The sequence below is a fragment of the Scyliorhinus canicula genome, chromosome 18 (genome assembly GCF_902713615.1).
Source record: "Scyliorhinus canicula chromosome 18, sScyCan1.1, whole genome shotgun sequence".
In the NCBI taxonomy this organism is placed as follows: Eukaryota; Metazoa; Chordata; class Chondrichthyes; order Carcharhiniformes; family Scyliorhinidae; genus Scyliorhinus; species Scyliorhinus canicula.
The window spans coordinates 88,750,388-88,777,657 of record NC_052163.1 but is presented as its reverse complement, the minus strand read 5'-3'; positions in this window follow the sequence as shown (position 1 = coordinate 88,777,657).

Here is a 27,270-nt window from a genome sequence, read left to right as displayed (position 1 = left end):
GCTTCGCATATGCATATCACCACATCCCCCTTCCTTTGGAAATGTGAATGCATAATAATTTCAAACATGTCACTTGTACACAGTTCATTACACGTTCAGTCTTTCAGGTTAAAGACACCTTCTTGTGGGTCTCCTGAATCTTGATCCAATAAGAGATCTTGTTTCATCTTTCGAAAGACCGGTTTGCTGGATAGTCTTTGAGTCACCAACACTTTCAGCCATTTGAAGCGATGCTTCCTACTCCATGTGTTCTTGTATATTGGCCTTATTGCCGATACTTCGGTCTTCACTGTCATGGCTGTTACCCAGTCGCCCAACCGTGTCCTTGACTCTTCTCTTCCCCATCCTTATCTTTTTATAGCCGCTGTTTTCTTTTCCTTTTCTTCTTAGGTTTAGTGGCAGCATCCTTGAAGTTGGTGCGGTTCACACTCACATCTGCCTGTGCATCTAGAGCATCATTCTTGCTGCTGGCCTCGGCCAAGGGATTAGCTGTTTCTGGATCCCTTACTGCAATGGCTGGTTCTGGATCTTTTGCTGCACTAGTTGTTTCTGGATCATCTGCTGTAGTAACTGTTTCTGGAGCTGCTGCTGTAATAGCTGTCTCTGGATCATCTGCTGTGATAGCCATTCCTGGCTCTTCTGCCACAATAGCTGATTCTGGGTCTTTTGCTGGAGTTGAGGAGTTTTGGTTGATCCATGGTGCTTACGCTCAAACGCTGTACCGCATGCCCCTCAACTGGTGAGGCATCCAATGTCGGCATACTTTTGGACACTTTCACAGTTGCAGGCACATTTGCGACTTCAGGAATGATCTTCAAACCCTCATATTCCAGTATCGTAGCTGGATCAATGTCCACAATATTAGGTTTTACTTCTTCACGTTGTGTTTCAGTCTCAATTAATTGCTCATCCTCATCAGATATAATGAAACATGCTTTGTCTGTTGTTGTAGAACTGCACAAAAATGTATCCATCTGTACTTGCTGTAAGTCTTTTGATGGACTGGCCTCGAGTACTTGGGAATCCATTGCAGAAACCATTCCATGGGCATAGGATAATTTCACCAAAATGGGGATTATATTTTCAGTTACCAGTTCACAGTTGATTTGCTCTCAGCTAAGTTGTCTGCTCTTGGAATCTCACTTTCAGCCTCTGCACACTCCATCCTTTCACACTCATTGTTGTCCTGCACAGATTGGATGCTACTTGTTATCACCTCATCATTAATGCCAAATAAACTAAATAAATTTTCATAGCCATCCTGTTCTAGTTCATCATCTGATTCTTCACTTTCCTCATCGTGATCATCATCATCATAATCATCGTCATAGGGCAGCACGGTGGCCTAGTGGTTAGCACAACCGCCTCACAGCGCTGAGGTCCCAGGTTCGATCCCGGCTCTGGGTCACTGTCCGTGTGGAGTTTGCACATTCTCCCCGTGTCTGCGTGGGTTTCGCCCCCACAACCCAAAAATGTGCAGAGTAGGTGGATTGGCCACGCTAAATTGCCCCTTAATTGGAAAAAATAATTGGGTAATCTAAATTTGAAAAAAAAATAATAATCATCGTCATAGAACATACAGTGCAGAAGGAGGCCATTCGGCCCATCGAGTCTGCACTGACCCACTTAAGCCCTCACTTCCACCCTATCCCCATAACCCAATAACCCCTGCTAACCTTTTTGGTCACTATGGACAATTTATCATGGCCAATCCACCTAGCGTGCACGTCTTTGGACTGGGAGGAAACCGGAGCACCCGGAAGAAACCGACACGGACACAGGGAGAACGTGCAAACTCTGCACAGACAGTGACCCAGCAGGGAATCGAACCTGGGACCCTGGCACTGTGAAGCCACTGTGCTATCCACTTGTGCTACCGTGCTGCCCTAATTGTCATCATTGTAATAATCTTCATCGTAATTATCATCATCGTCTGCTGTAGCTTCTCCTGCAAAGTATGACATTGCACGTGGAATTATGTGTTACTGCAAGAAGTGACCAATTTTAAAGTCAGTAATGAGTCTTGCTGTTGAACCTTCATCCAGCTCCCCATGCTATGGAACTTCAGGAGTACTAAAGAAAATTAATGAAAGAGTAATTTGGTACAGTTTTTGTAACTGTTCTACCAGTGCCCTCACCCTTATGCTTCTGTTTTGTTTATTGGTTTTCAATATGACGTTTTTTCCATTCTTCCAGTCAATCTGGCACCCAATGCATCCCGGGATTGCTGGTTCATCAAAGAAGAAAAAGTCTGACTCATCAGGCTGTGACTCCATCTAGTATGTTTTTGTCACTGCTTCAGTTGTGAAATACTCATTTGGCTCAAACTTAAAGTCCAGAGTAAATCTCATTGGCAGGCCAGGATCTGAAAATATAACATTTAAATCTTGTAAATGCTTTCAGATAGGCTCATCATGCTCCTGTAACATATCACTGAGCAAATCCACATTTTTGAAAACTGTCAACCGGAATTCTGGAATTCCTTTTGGCTTCTGCCTCTCTTCAGCTGATTTAGCTTCCTCCTCCTTCACTTTTGCTTTTATCTCATCAAATAACTTCTTCAATCCATCTCATTACCATTTGCAATGATCCTCTTTTGCAGCGCAGCCTGTACATTCTGCTCAACTGGGTTCAGTGCCTCACACGCTTCCGCTCCTATAATGGACTCTAGTTCTGTATCCACAATGGAAAATACTATGGTGTGACTTCTGATATGTACCCATGCTTTGAGCTCACATGCACCCAACGTCACAATCTACATCCCATTATAGTCTCTCAGCAGACTTGTTTGATTGCCGACTGTCGGTTTGACTCGCAGCCTGTTCAAATCTGACAAATTATAAGGTTGGCCTTCACTCCCGTGTCGAGCTTGCATTTAATTATAGAGCCATTCAGCAGCAATGGAATTGTCCATGTGTCTTCCATGGTATCAGCATTCACCATCACTATTGCCGCAACTGGTAAGTAAGACTTCTTTATTTTGCATTTTCGGACACATCGTGTCCTCAGCTGAAATCAGATCAATGGAAAACAGGTCTGCAATGCACATCTCATCAATCACATTGACTGATCCCGTTTGTCCCACTGTTGGACATGAAAAACATTGCCTCGCAAAGTGATTTGTTCTGCCACACTTGGAACACACCTTTCCAAATGCTGAACAATATCGTGGCCCATGTTGATTCCTGCATCGCTGGCACAAAATGGCAGATCCGGTCGGCCGCTTAAAATTGTTGCCCGCACTTAGACCACGTTTCTTTCTTGATTGCCATCTTCTGTCGCATTGGTGGCAAAATGTTTCAGATTGAGGCCGCTAGTAACCAATGAGCCTGCAGCTTCTGTGCAACAGCCAATTAATCATGTTTTGCAAGAAAGGGGATGTTACCCCTGTAGCCACTGCCCACTTAAATCACTACCTAGGCGACTAGAATGAGCTTAAGATGAGAGGAATTCAGCATAACTAATTACATAACACCCACAGGCTCTGCGGTTCTGGTTATGAAGGAAGCCTTCAAACTATTTGATACCGCTCAGTGACTGTTTTCCTGGAAAATCGCAACTTTCTTGGACACAGTTTCTTCAGTACTCTTGAATATGGTCATCTGACATGATCTGGCCTTGAGCTAGAGGTGGACTTATACTTTTGGGGGCTTCACTCTCTCCCTCTTTGTGGGGCTCTTACATGTCCCACCCCCTGGTGACATGGCAGTCCGCCCCTTCTGATGCCAAGCCCCTCCCCCAATGATGTCAAGCCCCACCCCAATGTCATCAAGCCTTTTCCCAATGATGCGAGTCCCGCCCCCAAGTACATCAATTCCCTCCTGGCCCCACCCGCCCTCAGCTCACATAGAAACCCAAAATCGCTACTTAATTGCTCTTAATTAATGACAACATCAAACTTGTACTGTAATTCATAAATTGAAATCCAAACCTACCTGTTGTCAGCGTGACAGGAGAGACGGTAAATTATATGACCTGTATGTCTTGAGTCAAGCAAACATAAACTAGCTGATGAGCAACGGGATGGAGAAATCAGTCAATTATATGATTGCAGCACAACAGGCCAGTGCTAGAAAATGTCCAGTGTAAGAGTAAACAATCCAATCAAGTGTAGTGTCCAGTCCAAGTCTAATATCAGTGGCTTTGCTGCCGACTGTCTGGCAGGATTCTCTTTGTCCAGAAGAGAAGAAACTTTCTGAAGGTTAGGCCAGCTCTTATTGCCCATCCCTAGTTGCCCTTCAGAAGTGGTGGTGAGTTGCCTTCTTGAACCGCTGCAGTCCCCGAGGTGTAGGTACACCAACTGTTAGGCAGAGAATTCCAGGATGTTGCCCCAACGACAGTGAAGGAACGACGATAGATTTCCAAGTCAGGATGGTGAGTGACTTGGAGGGTTAGGGTTAGGGTAAATGCTAACCCTAACCCCTCCAGGTGGTGGGGTTCCCAGGTATCTGCTGCTCTTGTCCTTCTGGATGGTAATGATCGTGGCTTTGTAATGTGTTGTGTAAGGAACCTGGGTGAGTTACTACAGTGCATCTTATAGATGGTACCACTGCTGCCACTGTTTGTCGGTGGTGGAGGGTTTGAATGATTGTGGAAGGGGGAGCAATCTAGCGGGCTGCTTTGTCCTGGATGGTGTCGAGCTTCTTCAGCGTTGTTGGAGCTGCACTAACCCAGGCTAGTGGAGAGTATTCTATCACACTCCTGACTTGTGCCTTGTAGATGGTGGACAGGCTTTGGGGGTCAGGAGTGAGTTCTCACTGTAGGATTCCTAGCCTTTGACTTGCCCTGGAAGTCACAGCATTAATGTAGCTAATCCAAGTTCAGTTTCTGATCAATGATAACCCGCAGGATGTTATTTGTGGGGGATTCAGCGATGGTAAATCTACTGAATGTCTCCAGAGCTTGGGGGCCCAGGCTGCTAAAGGCATGGCTGTGCTAACGATGGAATGGAGTGCTGAGAGTCAGAGATGCGCAAGAGTCCAGAATTGGAGCACTGCAGAGATCCTAAATACTAGCCAGATTGTTGCGTACAGATGCCATCATACGCTCTGTGTGTTTGCTTTTTCGGTTGTTCGATTGGTTTGTGCCAGCCTGCAATCACAGCCTCCGTACAGCAGCCATGGTTTCGCGTAAGTCTGTTGCCCATTAGAAAGATAATGGCAGGGGAGCAATAGACTCACCTATTCCCAGGCTGCAATGATAATTTTCACAGAGACTCACATTTCCTCTTCCAGTGTCCTGAACACAGACGTCAAAAATAAGTGACCTCCTTCAGCAATGTATGACTAATCAGGGCAACTGGGCTGTTATTCATGGGAAAGCCTGCTGCTAAAATCAGCCTTTACATCTTTTCCAGACTTTGCAAATCACATTTGCATTTCAACACTGCTGTCATTTTCATTTCTGAAGTGCAAATTTGCATATTAATAAAGACTAATTAAGAAAGCAGAACAGAACTTGGATTTAAAGATTAATTAAAGACCCGGAAAACAAGATTTAGTATCACAAACACAAGTGTCACATGCAGGAAAGGGTTTTAAATCAAACTGAAAATTGACTGAGGCATCTGCAAAATCCCATTATAACATATTATGATAGGAATCCCATGGTTTGTACACAATTCATTGCCTTGTCGTTATACTGATCAAGTACTGACGTCTTTGCAAATGCTTTTCAAATTATTACCATTATAATTGATTGTCAGCATTTCTGTCACGATAAGTCTTAAAAGGGGTTGAAAGGGACCAGCAAGGTGATCGGGATGACACATAGAAATAACTTCCATGATCACATGACGGTCCAAAGAACCTTAGAGCCAATTAATTTGCTTTTGCAGTCACTATCACAATGCTGGAAATACAGCAGCAATTTTATTTTTCCTTCATTCTTTCATGGGATACACGTGTCACTAGCAAGGCCAACCCTATTTGCCCTTGAAATGAATGCATTGCAAGGCCATCTTCATGTGGGCAGTTAAAAGTCAACCACGTTTCTGTGCACCTGGAGTCACATGTAGGCCAGACCAGTTGAGGACGGCAGATTTCCTACCCCAAAAACCATTGTTGAACCAGATGGATTTTTTCAACAATAGCTTTATAACCAACTTTCAATTCCAGATCTCATTCATTGAATTTAAATTCCACCATCCGCTGTGCTGGGATTCAAACCCATATCCCAGGAATATATTAGAACATAGAACAGTACAGCACAGAACAGGCCCTTCGGCCCTCAATGTTGTGCCGAGCCATGATCACCCTACTCAAACCCACGTATCCACCCTATACCCGTAACCCAACAACCCCCCCCCTTAACCTTACTTTTATTAGGACACTACGGGCAATTTAGCATGGCCAATCCACCTAACCCGCACATCTTTGGACTGTGGGAGGAAACCGGAGCACCCGGAGGAAACCCACGCAAACAGGGGGAGGACGTGCAGACTCCACACAGACAGTGACCCAGCCGGGAATCGAACCTGGGACCCTGGAGCTGTGAAGCATTTATGCTAACCACCATGCTACCCTGCTGCCCCCTGGGCTTCTGGATCACCTGACCAATGACATGGCCACGTGTACCAGCATCTTCCCCATAAACCTGTACGCAACACGGCCTCACAAACAATACTGTGCTAATGACTAGATAACCTGTTTTAGCACTGCTTGCTGAACGGTGAATGTTGGCCAAGATACCAGAGAAAATTGCCTTGCTCTTCCTTCAAAGCAGTGCAGTGGGACCTTTTACATCCACCCAAGAGCACAGATGTTTTTATGTCTCATCTTGAAAAACCACTGAAGCATTTGGAACCATCTACAGTCAGAAGCCAATGTTCAGCCAATTTGATTCACTCCATTTAATATCAAGTAAGGGCTGAACAATAAGGATACAACAAAACCCATGGGCTCTGACAACATCCTCATAGTTGTACCAGTACAGCTACATCACTAGCTTCTACCCGACAATGTGGATAATTGCCCAGCTATGTCATGCACATAAAAGGACAAATCTAATCCAGCCAATTATCACCCATAAACTGTTACTGTCAGCAAAATGAAGAAAGGTGTCGTCGACAATGCTATGAGGCATTAACCAAATGATAATCTGCTCACCAATGCTCAGTTCGGTGCCACCAAGGACGCCTGACTCCAGATCTCTTACAGCTTTGGTCTGAGCATGGTTAAAAGAGCTGAATTCCAGAGGTGAGGTGAGAATTTCCGCCCTTGACCGCAATACATCATTTGACCAAATGTGACATCAACGGACCCTAGCAAAATTGAATTCAGTGGCAATCATGGAGAAAGGTCTCCACTGGTTGGAGTCATACCTAACACAAAGGAAGATGGTTATGGCTGTTGGAAGCCTCTCATCCCTCAGTCCCAGGACATCACTGCAGGAGTTCCTCAGAGTAGTGTCCTGGGCCCAACAATTTTCAGCTGCTTTATGCAATGACCTTCCCTCAATCACAATGTCAGAAATAAGGATGTTCCCTGATGATTGCACAGTATTCAATACCATTCATAACTCTTCAGATTCTGAAGCAGTCTGTTCCTGCATGTAGCAAACATGGACAGCATTCAGTCTTGGGCTGATAAGTGACAAGTGACATTCACACTACAAAAGTGCCAGGTAATGATCATAGAATCATAGAATTGTAGAATTTGCAGTGCAGAAGGAGGCCATTCGGCCCATCGAGTCCGCACCGGCCCTTACAAAGAGCACCCTACTCAAGCCCACGTATCTACCCTACCCCGTAACCCAGTAACCCCCACTTAACCTTTTTGGACACTAAGGGCAACCTAGCTTGGCCAATTCACCTAACCCGCACATCTTTGGGCTGTGGGAGCACCCGAAGGAAACTCACGCAGACACAGGGAGAATGTGCAGACTCTGCACAGACTGTGGCCCAAGCCGGAATCGAACCTGGGACCCTGGCGCTGTGAAGCAATAGTGCTAACCACTGTGCTACCGTGCTGCCCATAATAACATTAATAACATTACTGCAACAGATATATAAAACAATATAATTAAGAATTTCCTATATTCATCACATTTCCCTTTCTAATATTCCATCATTTACTTGCCCAATTAGTGTACATTCTTGCTCAAAGCACTAGAGTAGCATCCCACAAGGATATTGGTCCCAGTTCTGTTTCAGTGCAACCCTCCGCACCTATTCAATCCCACCACCCTCAGAATAGGTTCCAATATCCCAAGAATCGAAAGCCTTCCCTCCCACACCATCTCTCCAGTCACACATTCACCCTCCTATTTCTATTCTCATTAGCTCGTGGCATTGGGAGTAATCTTGAGATTGCTACCTTTGCTGTCCTGCTTATTAATCTCTTTCCGAGCTCCTTTATGTCTGCTTGCAGGATAGCGATGTGGGCCATGAATTTTGCCTGTTCAGTTAGCTCCCCTCTCAGAATATTCCGCAGTCGCCCAGTGACATCCTGGGCTCTGGCACCAGGGAAGCAACATTATATCCTGGAAATATCTGTGGTGGCAGAATGCTTGTTGTTCCTCTAAATATAAAGTCCATGATCACTATTTCTTGCCATTCTTCCTCCTCCATGCAGTACAACTTGTCTGGTACCTTTGGTACTGTAAACTAGTTCTGCTTGCATGTCTTAATGGGACCGTGCATCACCCTCAGCAGAATTCTGGACTACACTTAGCAGATCTACACAGAAGTACAGCTGAGATCACTGATTTGTGATCCCGTCAATACTTGATATTCGAATCTGGAGAAAAACCCTCCACAGCTTGGAGTAATTCCTGGCCCAAATGAAGATGGTTGTGGTGGTTGGAGGTCAATAATCTCAGCTCCAGGACATCACTGCAGGATTTCTTCAGGTTGGTGTGCTAGGCCTAACCACCTTCAGCTACTTTATCAATGACCTCCCTTCTATCATGAGGTCAAATGTGGGAATATTCGCTGATGATTTCACAGTGTTCAACACCATTCGCGACTCCTCAGATAATGAAGCTGTCTGTGTCCAAATAAAGCAAGACCTGGACAATATCCAGGCTTGGGTTGGCACGTGGCAAGAAACATGCATGCCACACAAGTGCCAGGCAATGACCATCTCCAACAAGAGAGGATCTAACCTTGACATTCAATGGCATTACCATCGCTGAATCCTCTTATTATTAACATCCTGGGGATTACTATTGACCAGGAACTGAACTGGACTAGCGATACAAATCTATGACTTTAAGAGCAGGTCAAAGGCTAGGAATCCTACTGATTATTGGGGAGTATCGCAGATCCTGACTCCCCAAAGCCTGTACACCATCTACAATGCACAGGTCCGGAGTGTGATGGAATACCCTACATTTGCCTGGATGAGTGCAGCTCCAACAACACTCAAGAAAACCAGTCTGGCTGATTGTGTAAGGGCCCTTGCTATTGATTCCCGTATTTCCCATTACTGTTAATTTGTGGTTATCATTTATATAAAGAGACGGCACGCATTCATATCACACATCATTTATTTCATGTGGACATGTACCTTTAAGTTGAGCAGAAGTGAGGAATTCAAAAGTTTAAAAATGGTACCCTGTGCTAATGGAGGTATAGCCCTTGGATAACAGCAGAACTCAGACGTTTTGAGGCCCAAGAGATCGGAAGGATTCAGTTTGATTGGTTGGCTAGTAGCATTCTGCCCGGTGACATGTTGTGATTGGGTCCTACCCGAGTGAGAGGACTGAGATTTTTAGAAGACTCAGGATGTGGGAGTCGTATCCTGGACACCGAGAAGAGCAACTGTGAGTGTTTGTCTGTCTGTCTCATCCTCGCACTCGCTCTCCAGAAATACTGTCTTTTGTTTCTGAACCTGAGACATGGATGAATCTACAGTGAAAAAAATTTCAGATGAAACAATAACCTCCGACTGAAGGCCTAGATTGAAGAAAGGTGTACTGGAAGACTATCATCTGAACCAAAGACTCTTATCCTTTTACCTTCATCATTATTTTTACACCCCTTCTTTCCACTCTGTGTTTGTCTCCCTGTCTTGTGTGTGTAGAGGCTGTGGGCGAGTTAAATGGGGTGGGGTTAGGAATGATAAAACAGTATTTACTGCATATTTAATTATAGTTACTGTTCTTAATAAAAATGAATGGTGTTTAAATTTGCAAACCTGGTGACTGTAGTTATTGGGCAACAATAGAACAGAAACTTCAGCTATTTTCTAAGAATTATTTGTTAGTTTCAATTGTGTTGCAACTCCGGGTCAAGTGGGTCTGGAATTGACCGCGCACTAGCCCAGGAAGTCGTAATAATTGCTACCTCTTCCACAAATGTTCAATCTCTCCACCAACAAACTGCAGCAGCAGTGTGCACCAAGGTTCCTTTGGCAGTACCATCCAAACCCACAACCACTACCATCTCGAAGGACAAGGACAGCAGTTACCTGGGAGCACCACCACCTGTAGTTTCTCGTCTAAGTCACTCACCATCCTGACTCGGAAATATATCGGCAATCCTTCACTATCGCTGGGTCAAAATCCTGAAATTCCCTCCCTAACATCACTGAGAATGTACCCACACCTCGTGGACTGAGGCTTTTCAAGAAGGCAGCTCATCACCACCTTCTGAAGGGCAACTGGAGATGGGCAATAAATGTTGACCAAACCAGCGACGTCCACATCCTGTAAACAAAAGCCTTTGCCCTTCCAAGGGGACAAATTTTCTTCCCTTGACTTTGAGAAGATTACATACAGGTGTATAATTTTTACAGCACAGTGAAGGCCATTCAGCCCAACTGGTCTTTCCTGTTGCATTTGCTCTACATGAATCTTTCCTCAATTTACTTCACCTATCAGCGCTTCTGTTCCTTTCTATCCGTGCATTGATTAAGCTTCCGTTAAATAAGTCAAGACAGATTGATGAGCCATGAAGAAGAATTTGGTTTGTTTACTTTATTTAGCAAAGTAAACGCAGTGGGAAAGTGATTGGACTTTGGATTCAATCGGTGATATTGAAGCAAATTGAGCCCCATTTTACATTGGATTGGATTGGATTTGTTTATTGTCACGTGTACCGAGGAACAGTGAAAAGTATTTTTCTGCAAGCAGCTCAACAGATCATTCAGTACATGGGAAGAAAAGGGAATTAAACAGAATTCAAGAAAATACATGAGAATACATAATAGGGCAACACAATATATACAATGTAACTACATAAGCATTGGCATCGGATGAAGCAGACATGGGTGTAGTGTTAATGAGGTCAGTCCATAAGAGGGTCATTTAGGAGTCTGGTGACAGTGGGGAAGAAGCTGTTTTTGAGTCTGTTCGTGCGTGTTCTCAGACTTCTGAATCTCCTGCCCGATGGAAGAAGTTGGAAAAGTGAGTAAGCCAGGTGGGAGGGATCTTTGATTATGCTGCCTGCTTTCCCCTGGCAGTGGGAGGTGTAGATGGAATCAATGGATTCAATGAATTGGTTTTAGAAAGTGTTTTGTTTTGCTCAAGTTTCTACTCAAGTTCATTTTGTAGTTCATTTTATGTAAAACCTGCTATAGACCAACATGTTAGTATTATCATTTTTTAAAAATTAGCTTGAGAAGTATTCTTTAATATAGTTAAATGTGGTAACCTGATGATGCTTTGTTAATACAGCTGAAAATGAGTTTATCACCAAAGCATGTTTAATTTCAATATAAATAACTGAAAATAACTTTAACAAATTGTAAAGAACCATTTTCTAGTTACATTGGTATGCAATGTTAAGTTTAGTGGTCAAATAATATTTAAAATGTTTTAAAACCTACCTATTAGTGTCCTTATAACTAAGGGTCCCAGGTTTGATTCCCGGCTTGGGTCACTGTCTGTGCAGAGTCTACACATTCTCCCTGTGACTGTGGGTTTCCTTCAGGTGCTCGATTTCTTCACACAAGTCCCGAAAGACGTGCTGTTAGGTCATTTGGACATTCTCTGAATTTTCCCTCTGTGTACCCGAACGGGCGCCGGAGTGTGGAGACTAGGGGCTTTCCACAGTAACTTCATTGCAGTGTTAATGTAAGCATGCTTGTGACAATAAAGATATTATTACTATAAAAGAGCCTCTCTGAAAGTCCAAAAGCAGGTACAATGAGTGGAAATACTTGGTGGCGATTAATTTGATCTGGGGGTATGGTCGGCGTTTTGAAGTGATTTTTAAAACTACTGCAAATGCTTATACAGACTCGATTTGCTAGGGCATCATTTCCGCTGGAAATTCCTCGACCTTTTGATCTGGCCTGGCCAAAACCCAACGACAACACATGCCTTTGTGTTTAACCAAACTGAAGCATTGGAGATTTTGAAGCAAATCGATTGAGGCAGTTCGATCAGGAACACAGGTCAAAAGGCGGAAAAGGAGAAGTCAGACGGAATTTGTCATGAATGGAGTCGTGCGATAATTGACAAAGTATGATATTGAAGCACATAGCAGAGATGGGCAGCTGAGATATGTTTTCAGGGAGGGAATGTGTGAGCTGCTGAGGATAATTGACATGGAGGCATTATTCTTTCTGCTTTTTTGTATTAATGGGGACATTTCTGAAACATATTTTTGTGATTTTGTTACATATGATGCTCAGAGTCCACCACCAGTTCGGTTTTGTTTGTGTGTAAACTTTTAAATTGACAGTGTTCTCTCTAATTACATTGAGCATATCATTGTTACATAGCTCTTGGGAGCTTCAATCATACACTTGGAACTAACTACCAGCAGGTGTAGTTATGGTTTACACAGCAGTCTGATGGTTTATATGCATATTACAAGAGGTGATCGAGCCCCTTATTGCACTGGATTATGATAAAATGATTTGAATCTTTCAATGTTTGCATTGCTTAATTTCATGTATGTTCATCCCATGTATTCAGGGAGGCTAATAGGGGACCTAAAGAGAATTGCATGACAGTGAAGAGGTAGAATTCTGAACAGACTACGGAAGATACAAAATGGATGCCGTCTGATATAAAATGGACTCTGTCAATATTCTTGACCCTGTGTTATTATCAGTGACTGCTGCTCAAGTAGTAAAGCTTTGTGCAAAACAAGTGATCCACAACCAGATGCATCCGGAGAGACAATGAGCCGTTGGCAACCTTTGCCCAATGTCTGTATTCTTAGCTACTTGTTAATGACAAAGGGGCCTCAAATTAAGGAACTAGCAAGGAATGAGGAAGGACATGTTCAACATGGCTGGACTATTGACCCCATGACTTTATGTAACCGTTATCTATGTAACAAACTGATTGGGTAAGGCAAACTGCCAAATAGAGGCTATAGGAGCTAACTTCTGGCCATTTATGGCATTGAAGATGCATGTTGTGAATTGTGACGCGAATAGAATTGATTGGGTATATGTAAATGTGAATGCAAACTAATTCCGCTTTCCTTTCCCGTACCAGCCTCCCCGGACAGGCGCCGGAATGTGGTGACTAGGGGCTTTTCACAGTAACTTCATTGAAGCCTACTCGTGACAATAAGCAATTTAAAAAAAAAATTTTTTTTGTATATTAACCCAGTGCGACCTCAGCTCAGGTGAGAAAAGGTGCTGCACAGACCGTGGGGAGTCAAAGGCCTTTTCACCCAGAGCTCTGAAAATTAATAAATTGCTTCTTTACTCACTCAAAGGTCTATTCGTGAATATTTTCACCTGCACCAGTAATTTAATTGACTGTTTGGAATGACCTATCAAAGGACAAGAATTAAGCTCAAGTAATTTGTCAAAGTCACCTAAGTGTCCCCGAGTACGAACCTGGAAGCTGTGCTGCAAAATGTTCAATGATCTCACACTGGCAGCCAAGATAAGTGAATTAATCTTCAACGTCATTTCCCACCAACTGCACCACAAGTCACACCCGCTACTGATTACACCACACCCCGTCAACAATCTGTGTTAATTAGGACCTCATATCTGCATCTTACAGTTTGTGTACACAGCCAACTAACTATTCATCCACGACAGCCCATGACTTATGCACATTCTAAAATACTTACTGAGGCACTTCTCTATTTCTTCCAGGACAAGGTGACACATAATTAGAGACAGGAGCAATTAACCAACTGGGCATTGGCGTGGTAGCGTTTCCTTATCCCAATTGAGGAAGCACTGCTCATCATCAGTGGAGTAGCCATGGCTGAGGCAGTCACCAGCAACAGGGTTGAAACTATGGAGGATGATGGTAACCTCACACGTAATTCACCTCTCACAAAGCTCTTTACCCTTATCCTAGAATCTCTTCAGATTTGCGAATTGGAGATGGGGTAAGAATATACCTCTTGCTTTACCTCCTTCCAAGAAGACGCATGGGAAGACCACCACCTAGAGGTTCCCCTGCCAGCCACTCACCATCCTGACTTGGCTATTCATTCCTTCACTGTCGCTGGGGGAAAATCCTGGAACTCCCACCCCAACAGAACTGTGTGTACCTACACCACATGGACTACTGCGATTTAAGAAGGCATCTCACTGCCACCTTCCCGAGGGCAATTAGGGATGGGCAAGACATGTTGGCCTAGCGAATGATGCTCACATCCTGTGAATGAAAAAAAAACAACATTTGTGTCTTTCCCCTTTTAGATACCCAGGCTCTGCAGCCTGCAATGGAAGAGTCAGATCGAGAAGAGAAGGAAGGCAATCTCTCCCACTGAAAGCCAGCAGCCTTCCATCAGCAATGTTACATACGAAGATTATTACAGGCAGAGGCACATGGAAGGTAAGGGAGCAAGGCATGCACAAGAATGATCAGTTAACTTTTGTAAGCAATATGGTGATGGTTTGAATTATAAATTTGTTCAGAAATGTTTATTCTGTCGCTTTTTTTTCGATTAAGGGGCAATTTAGCGTGGCCAATCCACCTAGCCTGCACATCTTTGGGTTGTAGGGGTGAAACCCACACAGAAACGGGGAGAACGTGCAAACTCCACAAGGACAGTGACCCAGAGCCAGGATCGAACCTGGGATCTCGACGCTGTGAGGCTGCAGGGCTAATCCACTGTGCCACAATGCTGCCCTATTTTTGGCTTTTCGCAAGTGAACAGTGCTGAATTTTAGCTTTGTGGTCAAGATACCACTGTGATGGTAAGTAACAAATGGGGTTAAGAGCTGTGATGAATGGGGACTTGAGGTTTCATTTACAGGAATTGCAATAATTTTCTGCAGATGAGTAATCATGGACAGCCAGACCAGAACGGGGCTTGTGTCTATTGTCTCTTACCCCTCTTCCCCTCTCCCTCCTGCTTCTCCTTAGCTGCTCACCACTGAGCTGGTGGCAAGTTGTGTCCCCTCATAATGGTGAGGTTGTACAACTTGTGGGAGATCACTGTGAATGCACTGAATACTGCTGGACTCTTCAGTCCAGGCAGCAGAAGCAATGTTGCAGCTTGTCAATGATATGCTCCATCATATAGTGTGCTGTCACAGTACTGAACCAGACCCCCAATTTATATTACCGGACGAGAAACCCCAACAATTTTTCAATTTGTAAACTGTGTGGAAAGGATACTTAACCCCCAGGAGTGGTTCTGCTGAAAAATAGGGATTTTTTATTTTAAATTTAAAATTTAAATTTAAAACAAAATGTATTATCAACAGAGGATTAACCCCATTAACATCGAAGGGAAAAACAGCTTTTCAATTAACAGTTAAACAGTTCTTAAAATAAAGTAAGTTCTTTGAGCTCACTTTCCCATCTACTTCTAAAATTTCAATTCAGTAAAATTCACACACAGGTCAAATGCCACTTATTAATAAAGTTAACACTGACTTCCGGTTGCGGCTATGACCAGCTAAGTCGCACATTTGGCAGCTCCTGCGACAAAGGTGTTTAAGGGCCGATTGGAGGGCCCCGGCGGTACTGTAAAGACGAATCCCGGTGGGGGAAGGCTCCCTGAGGAGAGTGAGACCAACTTTATGGTCGGTACTCGGAGTGGGGCGACAAAAAAAGCGGCAGCAGCTCCCCGAAAAAAGCGGGGGAAGAGGACCAAAATGGCGGCCGGTGGCGCACTAGAAGATTGGAGAAAATGGGCGGAGGAGCAGCAGGCCGCTCTCCTCCGGTGTTTTACGGAGCTGAAAGTGGAACTCTTAGAGTCTATGAACGCGACGACCACAAGGCTGATGGGGGCCCAGGCGACCCAAGAGGCGTCGATAAGAGAGCTGCAGCAGGAGATGACTGCAAGGGAGGAGGAGGCCACGGTCCTCGTGGGAAAGGTGGAGGTGCACGAGGCACTCCACCTGAAATGGCAGAGCCGCTTTGAGGAGCTGGACACTCGAATGAGGCGGAAGAACTTGAGGATCCTGGGCCTAGCAGAAGGCCTGGAGGGGCCTGATCTCCCGAAATATGTAGCGGAGATGCTGAGCTCCCTGATGGGAGAGGGGGCCGGTCCATCGCCCCTGGAGCTGGAAGAAGCATATCGGGTCATGGCTAGGCGGCCTAGGGCGAACGAGCCCCCGAGGGCGGTGCTGGTGCGATTCCAGCGTTTCTGTGATCGGGAGAAAGTGCTGAGGTGGGCCAAGAGGGAGAAAAGCAGCAAATGGGAGAATTCGACGGTGCGGATATATCAGGACTGGAGTGCGGAGGTGGCAAAGCGGCGGGCCCGGTTTAACCGGACGAAGGCGGTGCTGCACGCAAAGAGGATCAAGTTCGGAATGCTGCAGCCAGCGCGCTTGTGGGTCACCTACAAGGACCAGCACCATTACTTTGAGACCCCAGAGGAGGCATGGACTTTTGTTCGGGAGGAAAAGCTGGACCTGAACTAGAACTTGGGAACGCCGGCGGTCGAGGCCGCCCGAGTACCCTTGACTGATCAAGTGGCCCATGTCTTTCTTAGGCCAGGTCGGAACTTGGTTAAAGTTGATGGATCGTTTGGTTTCTTTGAAACTTGTGTTATGGGGGGTTTCTTTGTTCCTTTTTGTGTGTCTCTTCCCGTTGCCAACTTCCCTTAATTATTGTTGTTGTAGGGGGGGCTTTTTTACTGTTTTTTGATCTGTTCTTTAAGGGTTATGGTTACTGTTCTGTTCGATGGAGGGTGATGGTTAAATACGTTATTATTGGGTAGTTATTTAGTTATGCAGGCATAGTTTTGTATTTATGTATTTATTTGAGATTTGTTATTTATATTGTTATATTGTTAAGTTGGGGAGGCGGGACGGGGGGGGTGCAAGTTGGTTATGCGTGTTTTCTTTTTCTCTTTTTTCTTCCTCTCGTTTTAAGGGGGCTTTTTTATGGGCTTGGATGGGGACGGGGGTGGAATTGAAGATGGCGGGGTAGGGTGTGGCCGGGCGAAAGCGCGGGCTTTCCCCTGTTTCCCGCGCGCGGGACGGAGGAAGGGGGAGGAGAGAAGAGTGGGGTGTGGCCAGCAATGGCGGCTTTTCCCGCGCTGAAGCGGGGTCAGAGAGGGATGGCAAGGGGGGGGGGAGGCCCCTCCCCCCCCACATCGGGAGGAGTCGGAGTGTGGCAGGGGCAGCCGGGTCAGCGAAAACCAGCTGACTCTCGGGAGTACGATGGTGGATACACCGCGGCTAGGAGGGGTCCTAGCCAGGGGGGGGGGGGGGGGGGGGGGGGGGGGAAGGGGGGTTAGGGGGGGATACCGGGTTGCTGCTGGAAAGGCCGAGGACGGGAAGGGAAGAACGGGAGGAGAGAGGGGGGGGGGCCATCGCCATGGGGAACGGGTCAGAAGGGGAGGGTCGACCCGGGGCGAACAGGGGACAGGACATGGCTAATAGACAGGGGAAAGGGACGGGTCGCTCCGCGACCCGGGTGATTACTTGGAACGTGAGGGGGCTGAATGGGCCGGTCAAGAGATCAAGGGTTTTTTCACACCTAAAGGGACTGCAGGCGGATGTGGCAATGTTGCAGGAGACTCACTTGAGAGTAGTAGACCAGGTACGCCTGAGAAGGGGGTGGGTGGGACAGGTGTTCCACTCAGGCTTGGACGCAAAGAACCGGGGGGTGGCGATTTTGGTGGGAAAGAGGGTGTCGTTCGTGGCGGCGCAGGTGGTAGCAGATAAGGAGGGTAGGTACGTGATGGTGAAGGGTAGGCTGCAGGGAGAGAATGTGGTGCTGGTGAATGTGTATGCCCCGAATTGGGATGACGCGGGTTTTATGAGGCGCCTGTTGGGCCTCATTCCGGGTCTGGAGGCAGGGGGCCTGATCATGGGGGGGGACTTCAATACAGTGCTCGACCCTGGGCTGGACAGATCGAGTTCCAGGACGAATAGGAGGCCGGCAGCGGCAGAGGTGCTAAGGGGGTTCATGGAGCAGATGGGGGGGGTAGACCCTTGGAGATTTGGCAGGCCAAGGGCGAGGGAGTATTCTTTTTTCTCCCACGTCCACAGGGTGTACTCCAGAATAGACTTTTTTGTACTGAGCAGGGGGCTGATTTCGAGAGTGCAGGACACGGAGTACTCGGCCATTGCGATTTCGGACCATGCACCACACTGGGTAGAGGTAGAACTGGGGGAAGCACGGGACCAGCGCCCGTTGTGGCGCCTGGATGTGGGGCTGCTGGCGGACGATGAGGTGTGCGGAAGGGTCCGGAAGGGCATTGAGAGATATCTGGGCACGAACGACACGGGCGAGGTGAAGGTGGGGGTAGTCTGGGAGGCCCTGAAAGCAGTGATCAGAGGAGAGCTGATCTCCATAAGGGCACACAGAGAAAGGAAGGAGAGGCAGGAGAGGGAGAGACTGGTGGGGGAACTTATAGAAGTGGACAGGAGATATGCGGAGACACCAGAGGAGGGGCTGTTGAGGGAGCGGCGCAGTTTACAGGCCCAGTTTGACCTACTGACCACTAGGAAGGCGGAGACGCAATGGAGAAGGGCACAGGGCGCGGTCTATGAGTACGGGGAAAAGGCGAGCAGGATGCTAGCACACCAGCTGCGCAAGCGAGATGCAGCCAGAGAGATTGGGGGAGTGAGAGAGAAGGGAGGGAACGTAGTGCAGAAGGGGCAAGAGGTGAACGGGGTCTTCAGGGATTTCTACAGGGAATTGTACCGGTCTGAGCCGCCCAGGAGGAGTGGGGGAATGGAGAACGTCCTCGATAGATTGAGGTTCCCAAAGGTCCAGGAGGAACGGGTGGAGGGGCTGGGGGCGCCGATAGAGCTGCAGGAGCTAGTTAAAGGGATAGGCCAGATGCAGGCGGGGAAGGCGCCGGGGCCGGATGGGTTCCCGGTGGAATTTTATAAGAAGTATGTGGACTTGGTGGGTTCAGTGCTGGTGCGAGCCTTCAATGAGGCGCGAGAGGGGGGGGTTCTGCCCCCGACAATGTCACAGGCCCTGATCTCCTTGATCCTGAAGCGGGACAAAGACCCTGTACAGTGCGGGTCCTACAGGCCTATCTCCCTCTTGAATGTAGATGCCAAACTGTTGGCAAAGGTCCTGGCAACCAGAATAGAGGATTGTGTGCCAGGGGTAATCCATGAGGACCAGACGGGGTTCGTAAAGGGACGACAACTTAACACAAATGTCCGGAGACTGTTGAATGTGATTATGATGCCAGCAGTGGAGGGGGAGGCTGAGATAGTGGTAGCACTGGATGCGGAGAAGGCATTCGATAGGGTGGAGTGGGAATACCTGTGGGAGACGCTGGAACGGTTTGGGTTTGGGGAGGGATTTATCAAGTGGGTGAAGCTGCTGTATTCGGCCCCGATGGCGAGTGTGGTTACAAACGGGAGGAGGTCAGAGTATTTTGGGCTCCATCGAGGTACCAGGCAGGGATGCCCCCTATCCCCCTTACTATTTGCATTAGCGATCGAACCGTTGGCGATGGCACTGAGGGGTTCAGGGGGGCGGAGAGGACTGACAAGGGGAGGGGAGGAACATCGGGTATCACTCTATGCGGATGATTTGTTGTTATATGTGGCGGACCCGGAAGGGGGAATGCCGGAGGTAATGGAAATACTAGCGGAGTTTGGGGACTTTTCGGGATATAAATTAAATGTGGGTAAAAGTGAGGTCTTTGTGATACACCCAGGAGATCAGGGGGAGGGAATTGGGCGGCTCCCCTTTAAGAGAGCAGTAAAGAGCTTCAGGTACTTGGGGGTGCAGGTGGCAAGGAACTGGGGGACCCTCCACAAGCTGAACTTTTCAAGGCTGGTGGAGCAGATGGAGGAGGAGTTCAAGAGGTGGGACATGGTACCGCTGTCGCTAGCAGGGAGGGTGCAGTCAGTCAAAATGACGGTCCTCCCGAGGTTCTTGTTTCTGTTCCAGTGCTTGCCCATCTTTCTCCCCAGGGCCTTCTTCAAGAAGGTAACTAGCAGCATTATGGGCTATGTGTGGGCACATGGCACCCCTAGAGTGAGAAGGATTTTCTTGGAACGGAGTAGGGACAGTGGAGGATTAGCGCTACCCAATCTTTCCGGATACTACTGGGCGGCGAACGCATCGATGGTGCGCAAGTGGGTGATGGAGGGGGAGGGGGCAGCTTGGAAACGTATGGAGAGGGTGTCCTGCGGCAATACAAGCCTGGGGGCGCTAGTAACGGCACCATGGCCGCTCCCCCCCACAAGGTATACCACGAGTCCGGTAGTGGCGGCCACCCTTAAAATCTGGGGGCAGTGGAGGCGACACAGGGGGGAAGTGGGGGGTCTGATGGCGGCGCCACTGAGAGGGAACCACAGATTTGTCCCGGGGAACACTGGCGGGGGATTCCAGAGCTGGCACAGGGCGGGCATCAGGCAACTGAGGGACATGTTCATAGAGGGGAGGTTTGCGAGCCTGGGAGAGCTGGAGGAGAAATTTGAGCTCCCCCCGGGGAACACGTTTAGATACCTGCAGGTGAAGGCATTTGCCAGACGACAGGTGGAAGGATTTCCCTTGCTTCCCGATAGAGGGGTGAGTGATAGGGTGCTGTCAGGGGTCTGGGTCGGAGAAGGGAAGGTCTCGGACATCTACAAAATAATGCAGGAGGTGGAGGAGGTATCGATAGAGGAGCTGAAAGACAAGTGGGAAGCGGAGCTGGGAGAGCAGATAGAAGATGGGACATGGGCGGATGCCTTAGAGAGGGTCAATTCGTCGTCGTCGTGCGCAAGGTTGGGCCTCATCCAATTTAAGGTGCTGCACAGAGCCCATATGACGGGGACTAGGATGAGTCGGTTCTTCGGGGGTGAGGACAGGTGTGTTAGGTGTTCGGGAAGCCCTGCGAACCATGTACATATGTTCTGGATGTGCCCGGCACTGGAAGAGTTCTGGGAGGGGGTGGCGGGGACGGTATCGAGAGTGGTGGGAACCAGGGTCAAACCAGGGTGGGGGCTAGCGATTTTTGGGGTTGGGGTGGAGCCAGGAGTACAGGAGGCAGGGGAGGCCGGAATATTGGCCTTTGCGTTCTTGGTAGCTCGGAGAAGGATCTTGATTCAGTGGAGGGACACAAGGCCACCAAGTGTTAACACCTGGTTAAACGACATGGCAAGCTTCATCCAATTGGAAAGAATCAAATTCGCCCTGAGAGGGTCGGTACAGGGGTTCTTCCGGCGGTGGCAGCCCTTCCTTGACTTTCTGGATCAGAGATAGGAACTGGAGGACGAAACAGCAGCAACCCGGGGAGAAAGGGGGGGGGGGGGGGAAGGGAGGGGGGGGGGGGATAGCAACGAAGGGAGCACGTCAGCGGGGGGTCGCGGGCAATGACTGCCCGAGGCCATCGGCAGAAAGGGAAAAAACGGTTTGGTTGCTAGACTGGTAGCGCGGGGGGGGGGGGGGGGGGGGGGGGGGGGGAGAGGGTGGGGGGGTGCGCGCGGGGGAGGGCGTGGGGAGGATTTTCCAGGGGGGATTTGTTGTGTTATAATTTAAAATGTAGTAGGGGTAAATGTTTGTATCGAAAAATTTCAATAAAAATTATTTAAAAAAAAAATAAATAAATAAAGTTAACACTCAGCGGTTTACAGATCCTTGGAGAGAAGCTTTCAGAAGTCAGTTGGAGAAACGCACCTCCTTTCCTCAGAACTCCAAACGAAATCAGAAACAGACACATGGCAGGGCTGAAAAATGAAACTAAAATAGATCCAGCTCCTCGCTTGAGTAACATCACAGCCTGCCTACCTGTTAACCCCTTAATCACAGCTGCTGGATACCTTAACCTAAGTTATTTTAATAACATTATTGCGCAGACATGATACAATATATATTAAGCATTTCCCACATTCATCACAGTGTGACAGCATGGCTTTTGTTATATGCCTACTCCTAGCTGTGCATGAGTTGGGCATTGGGGCCATGAGCCATGTTGTCAAAAATTGACCTTCGCCTCACAGTAACCACCCTCTGGATTATCATGCGAGGTTCAAATGTAGAGGACACAGCGGACTGCTGCAGAATGAAGGATACCCATGACCTGCATGATTCGCTACACACGGTCGCACATGGGCTGGGTGTTGGGGGGTTGGAATCTCTTTTGTTTACAGAACATCATAGAGGTGACATGTTATGCCCACAAAATGACATGTGTGCCTTATTAAACCCCGCACCATCGAGAAGTCTGCAATCCTCATATGCTCATTCCATCTACTTCTCAAAGCAAGAGATTATTTCTGCATCTGCCAAGCTAGTCCATGCAGACTTTAAGCTACTCTAAAAACCATTAAACACTTCTAAAAATGCAGCTAGTCTGTAGAAATAAATCAGCAACTAACCTGAATTTAGTTGATGATCCCTTTAAGTCATTAGTGGGCAACCTGTGGCTCATCTGAGTTCTGAATGCGTCCCATGAGACATTTTATTGGCAGTTGACAACCACAGGATTGTCACATTCCACCGATTTCCATCCGTGTATTTTCTTTCCTACTGGTATGACTGAAGTGATACATACATAATGTGAGGGTGAATGAAGTGAGGTGCTGATTGCTCACAACATTGACTGTGAGATCCATGCACTCCCTCTGTGTACAAAGTGTTAATATTTATTTTGGTTTTAACATTTGAAGTTAATGATAATTCTATTGATAAATAAACGATGAAAGATTTTCCATAACCCATTATCAAATGTTCCGAGTGTAGTAAATGTATTTAATCTTATTCATGGGGCATTGTTAAGTGAACAAGTTGGATTCCAACCTTGCGGCTCACAGAGATGAAGAAGGACCACTCATGTGGCCCACTTGCTAGCCTAGATTGTCTCTCACTGCTCTAAATAGCACCGGTGGGGGTTTCTCCCTCCTGCTGAATGCATGCGCACCTGTGTGAGCTAAAGAGGGCATGTTAGCTGGAGCTCCAAAATGGATATGCTAGCATCAAATCCATTTTACAACCTGACCCCAATCTGCCTACTCCACCTTGTTCCGGCAGATACTCGCTGAGGCACGCCAATGACCTCATCAATGTCAGCAGATTCTCCCTGAGACACACCAATGCCTTCATCAATATTGCATCCGGCATGACCAGCACCAGATGGCTGCATTTGCACTGCAGCCGCCATTTTGGAGGCAAAGTGGCACTCACAGCACCAAGACAATGTGTGCTAATGAACCAAATTTTGTGATCACCACCTTCTGCCTCAGAAATAAGAGTGTGTAACCACTCCTTCTGCACTGTAAGGATTCTATGACCCCCATGATTCTATGACCCCCAACTAGGTCAAAAGCCAAAAGTAAAAGAGTAGAGAGGAGACAGATCGACGAGATGACCAAATTAAGGGATTGTATGAATAGAATATCGATACATGTTTTGATATATAATTTAGTAATTCACAATTAATATTACAGGCCTTCTCTGGATCTACCAACAGTCTCAGGATTAACTATAAATTTGTCTGGGATATTAGTGAAATGTGCTTGTCTCCATGTTGAAACTTTCGTTCAGTGACTAGGGCTGGGGTTCTCCCTTCTGGGGACTAAGTCGCCACGCCGGCGGGAGAACCGGCGCCAACCACTCCGGCGTCAACAGCCCCTGAAAGAGCCGAATTCTCCGCACTTTCGGGGGCTAGGTGGACGTCGAAGTGTTTGGTGCCTTTCCAGCCAGCACCAAAGGGAAGGCGCGAGTTCGCACTTGCGCAGACCAGCTGGCGGTATTTTGGCGCATGCGCGGCGGGTTGTCTTCTCTTTCTTCAGCGCCAGCCCCTGTAGGGTTCGGCCATGGCAGGCGCGGAAGAAAGGAGTGCCCCCACGGATCAAGCCCGCCCACAGATTGGTGGGCCCCAATCACGGGCCAGGCCACCGTGGGGGCACGCCCCCCCCCCCCCCCACCGGGGTCGGATACCCCTGCGCCCCCCTCCGAGGACCGCCCCCACCGATTTACCTGCCAGGTCCCACCGTACGTGAGGTGAGTAATTCACGCCGGCGGGACTGGGAAAAAATGGACGGCCGCTCGGGCCGGAGAATCGCCGGGGAGGGGATGCTGCCAAAGGCCCCCGACCAGCGAGGCGGAATCCCGCCCTTGCCCGAAAACGGCGCCGGAGAATACGGCGTCGGGGGGGGGCAGGCCGGGATTTGCGAGTAGAGTAGCCAGATCTCTTTCGCTATGTAAGTAAGTACCTTAGGTCTACAAAATATCTAATTTATATCCAACCATGTATATATATATATATATATGTATATATATACACAATGTTGTGCTCCCCATTATAGTGGCTATTGGAACACTGCAAAAGAATTAGTACCTTGAGGAGTGACTGTCAGAGTTATCAAGATTTTACAATACATTGATAGACTAAGCTCAAATAAATTATTTGTTGTAATTCTGGTTTGCCTTCGGCAGGGAGCATCAGATAAAGTGCAAAAGAGAAAAGTGAATCGATTGGGCTGCTTTGTACAGAAAATGGGGAAGTGTGCGGAATATATCATCTTAAAGAACTGGAGCTGGTGATTAGAAGAATTTATTTCGCGAGGCGAGTTGTTATGATTTTGATTTCAGAGCACGAATAGGGCAGTAGATGCAGATTCAGCCAAAACTTTCAAAAGAAAATTGGATAAAACCTGATGGGAAAGAGTTTGAAGGATTATCAGGAAAGAGCAGGAGAGTGGGACTGATAACTCTCCCTGAGAGCTGGGGCAGGCATGATGGGCCAAACGGCTGCATGGGTTTGTGCTGGGTAATTCTATTTGTGGGGTTTTTCCGCCCTGCCGGCACCAGGTTCGTCCTATCCCACTGAAACCCAATGGACTATTTGGGCGTTAAATCTCCCATTGTGTGTCCCACCACCATGACTGGGCCGGAATATCCCAGCCAATGAGACAGTGAAGATGAATAGTGTCAACAAATTCAAGAGGGAGCTGGTCTGTTTCTTTTTGACAAAGGAAGGCAACTTACTTCATGTTCTCCATGGAAAAGAAAACTACACTTGGTGTGAAACTGGTTGAACAATTTGCTATGAATTTGTTTCATGTGCTAACGCAAACCAATTTCACCCCCGACAATTCAAGAGATGGTCAAGGAAGGGATTGGAAGCCTTGTGTACCGTGGTAATGCCCTTACCACTGGATTACAAGATCCAGGTTAGAATCCAATGCCAGAACCCGGTAGCCATAGAAGGAACATTCAACATAGTTTAATGGACTGATCATCAGCTCAAGAGTCCTTCCACCCACTGTTTCCCACAGGATCAAAACAGTATAGGCGTGAAGGTACACTTTTCTAAAAAATGGAGGGAGTTCAATTCTTCTCATATGCCTTTAACTGCCTATATCCCGTGCTCTTAAATTTCCTCTCCCTTTCGTTGAGCCTATGGTCCCTTGTCCAAATATCTTTTTATGTGCTTTGCCATCACATTTTGTCTGAAAACCCTCCTGCAAATCACTTTTTAACAGGTGCTTTATAAATGCAAGATATTGTTATACAGCAGATCTACAGGACAATAATCTATGGGCTGGATTCTCCCGCCCCGCTCACCACAAGATCGCCACAGGCAAGATGCCAACAATGGAAAAATCCATTGATCTTGGCCGGGATTCTCCGGTCGCGTGAGAGATAACAGGGAATGACTTTGGGAAGGGAGGCTGCTTCAGTGTCAAATCTAAATTCTTCAGTCAAAGTGTGGTTCAAATGCGCATCTTGGTGCCATGTGGAGTACTTGAAGGGAATAGCACGATGGATTTAAGTGGTGGCCAGATAGGTGCATGAGTAATAGAAGGGGATGTGGATACAGTTATGAGAAGAAGGGTGGTCAGAGGCTCAAAGGGAGCATAAACACTATGGGGCTGAGTGGCCTCTGCTGTAATTTCTACTGTTGACTCCACACTGGAAGTGACATCTCAGACGGAGTTAAAGGCTATTTCCATGTTATGACTCATGGAGCAATTTCCTGTATTCATATTATTGTCTTGTTCTGTCTCCTTGCTGTTCCTGTGGGAAGATCACCTTCAGAGTCAGGTCTGGTAGCACTGATGCTAGAGTCACATTGGAGGTTTCCTGGCTTTGTGCTATAACATCAACAGAAGGCAAGTCAGTCTCCTTGTAGAAGTGATGTCTACAGACTTTATTTTGGACTGATTCCAACATTACTCATGGGTTTCCTTGGACTCCTGTCAAAGTTATAACAGGGGATTGAGAGAACATCCATGGAATTTCAGTGCAAAAATCAACCACAAACCCGTGCTGCACACCAGCCCACTTGTCGCATGGCTCAAACTAGTTTCACATCATAAGCATATTGTTTCACAATTCAGGTGGCAGCTAAGCCGTCACATGTCTAGGTGTTAGCTCAGTGGTAGCATTCGCACTTTTGAGTCAGAGGTTTGTGAGTCAAAATCCCACTTCTGAGGCTTGAGCGCAAGATCTAGGCTGGCGCTCTCAAGTGGTACTGAGGGGGTGCTGAACTGTTGGAGGTGCTGTCTTTCACATGAGACGTTAAAACAGAGGACCAGTCTGCTATCTCATGTGGATGTAAAAGATTCCACATGGCACTATCTTGAAGTGTGGTGGTACCCTTCTAGTTTGCAGAGGTTGTTGGTTTGGGAGGTTCTATTGAAGGAGACCAAGTGAGTTTCTGTGGGTACAAGTCAAATTACATATCAACATCGTGGAATTATTTTCATTTGGCTCCCTCTGCTAGGATTCTGCCTCCTTTTCACGTCATGAGCCAATTTCAATGCACCATTGACCATGCTAAAACAAAGACCTGTATACAACCGTTCGTGAACTGCGCAACGCCTTTGGGCTGTTATCCCAAGTCTGTGCGCGCAATGTGAATTGAAGAATTCTGAAGGAGAGCTGGTGAGCTGCGGGATTCTTCCAACGGGTGGCTAAGTGCCGATGCCGGAGTAAAAACGGGAGTAATTCTGTGGCCCGCAGGGGGCTAGGACGGCGCTGGAGCGTCCTACGCTGCTCCAGCTGCCGATCCCGGCCTGAACCCGG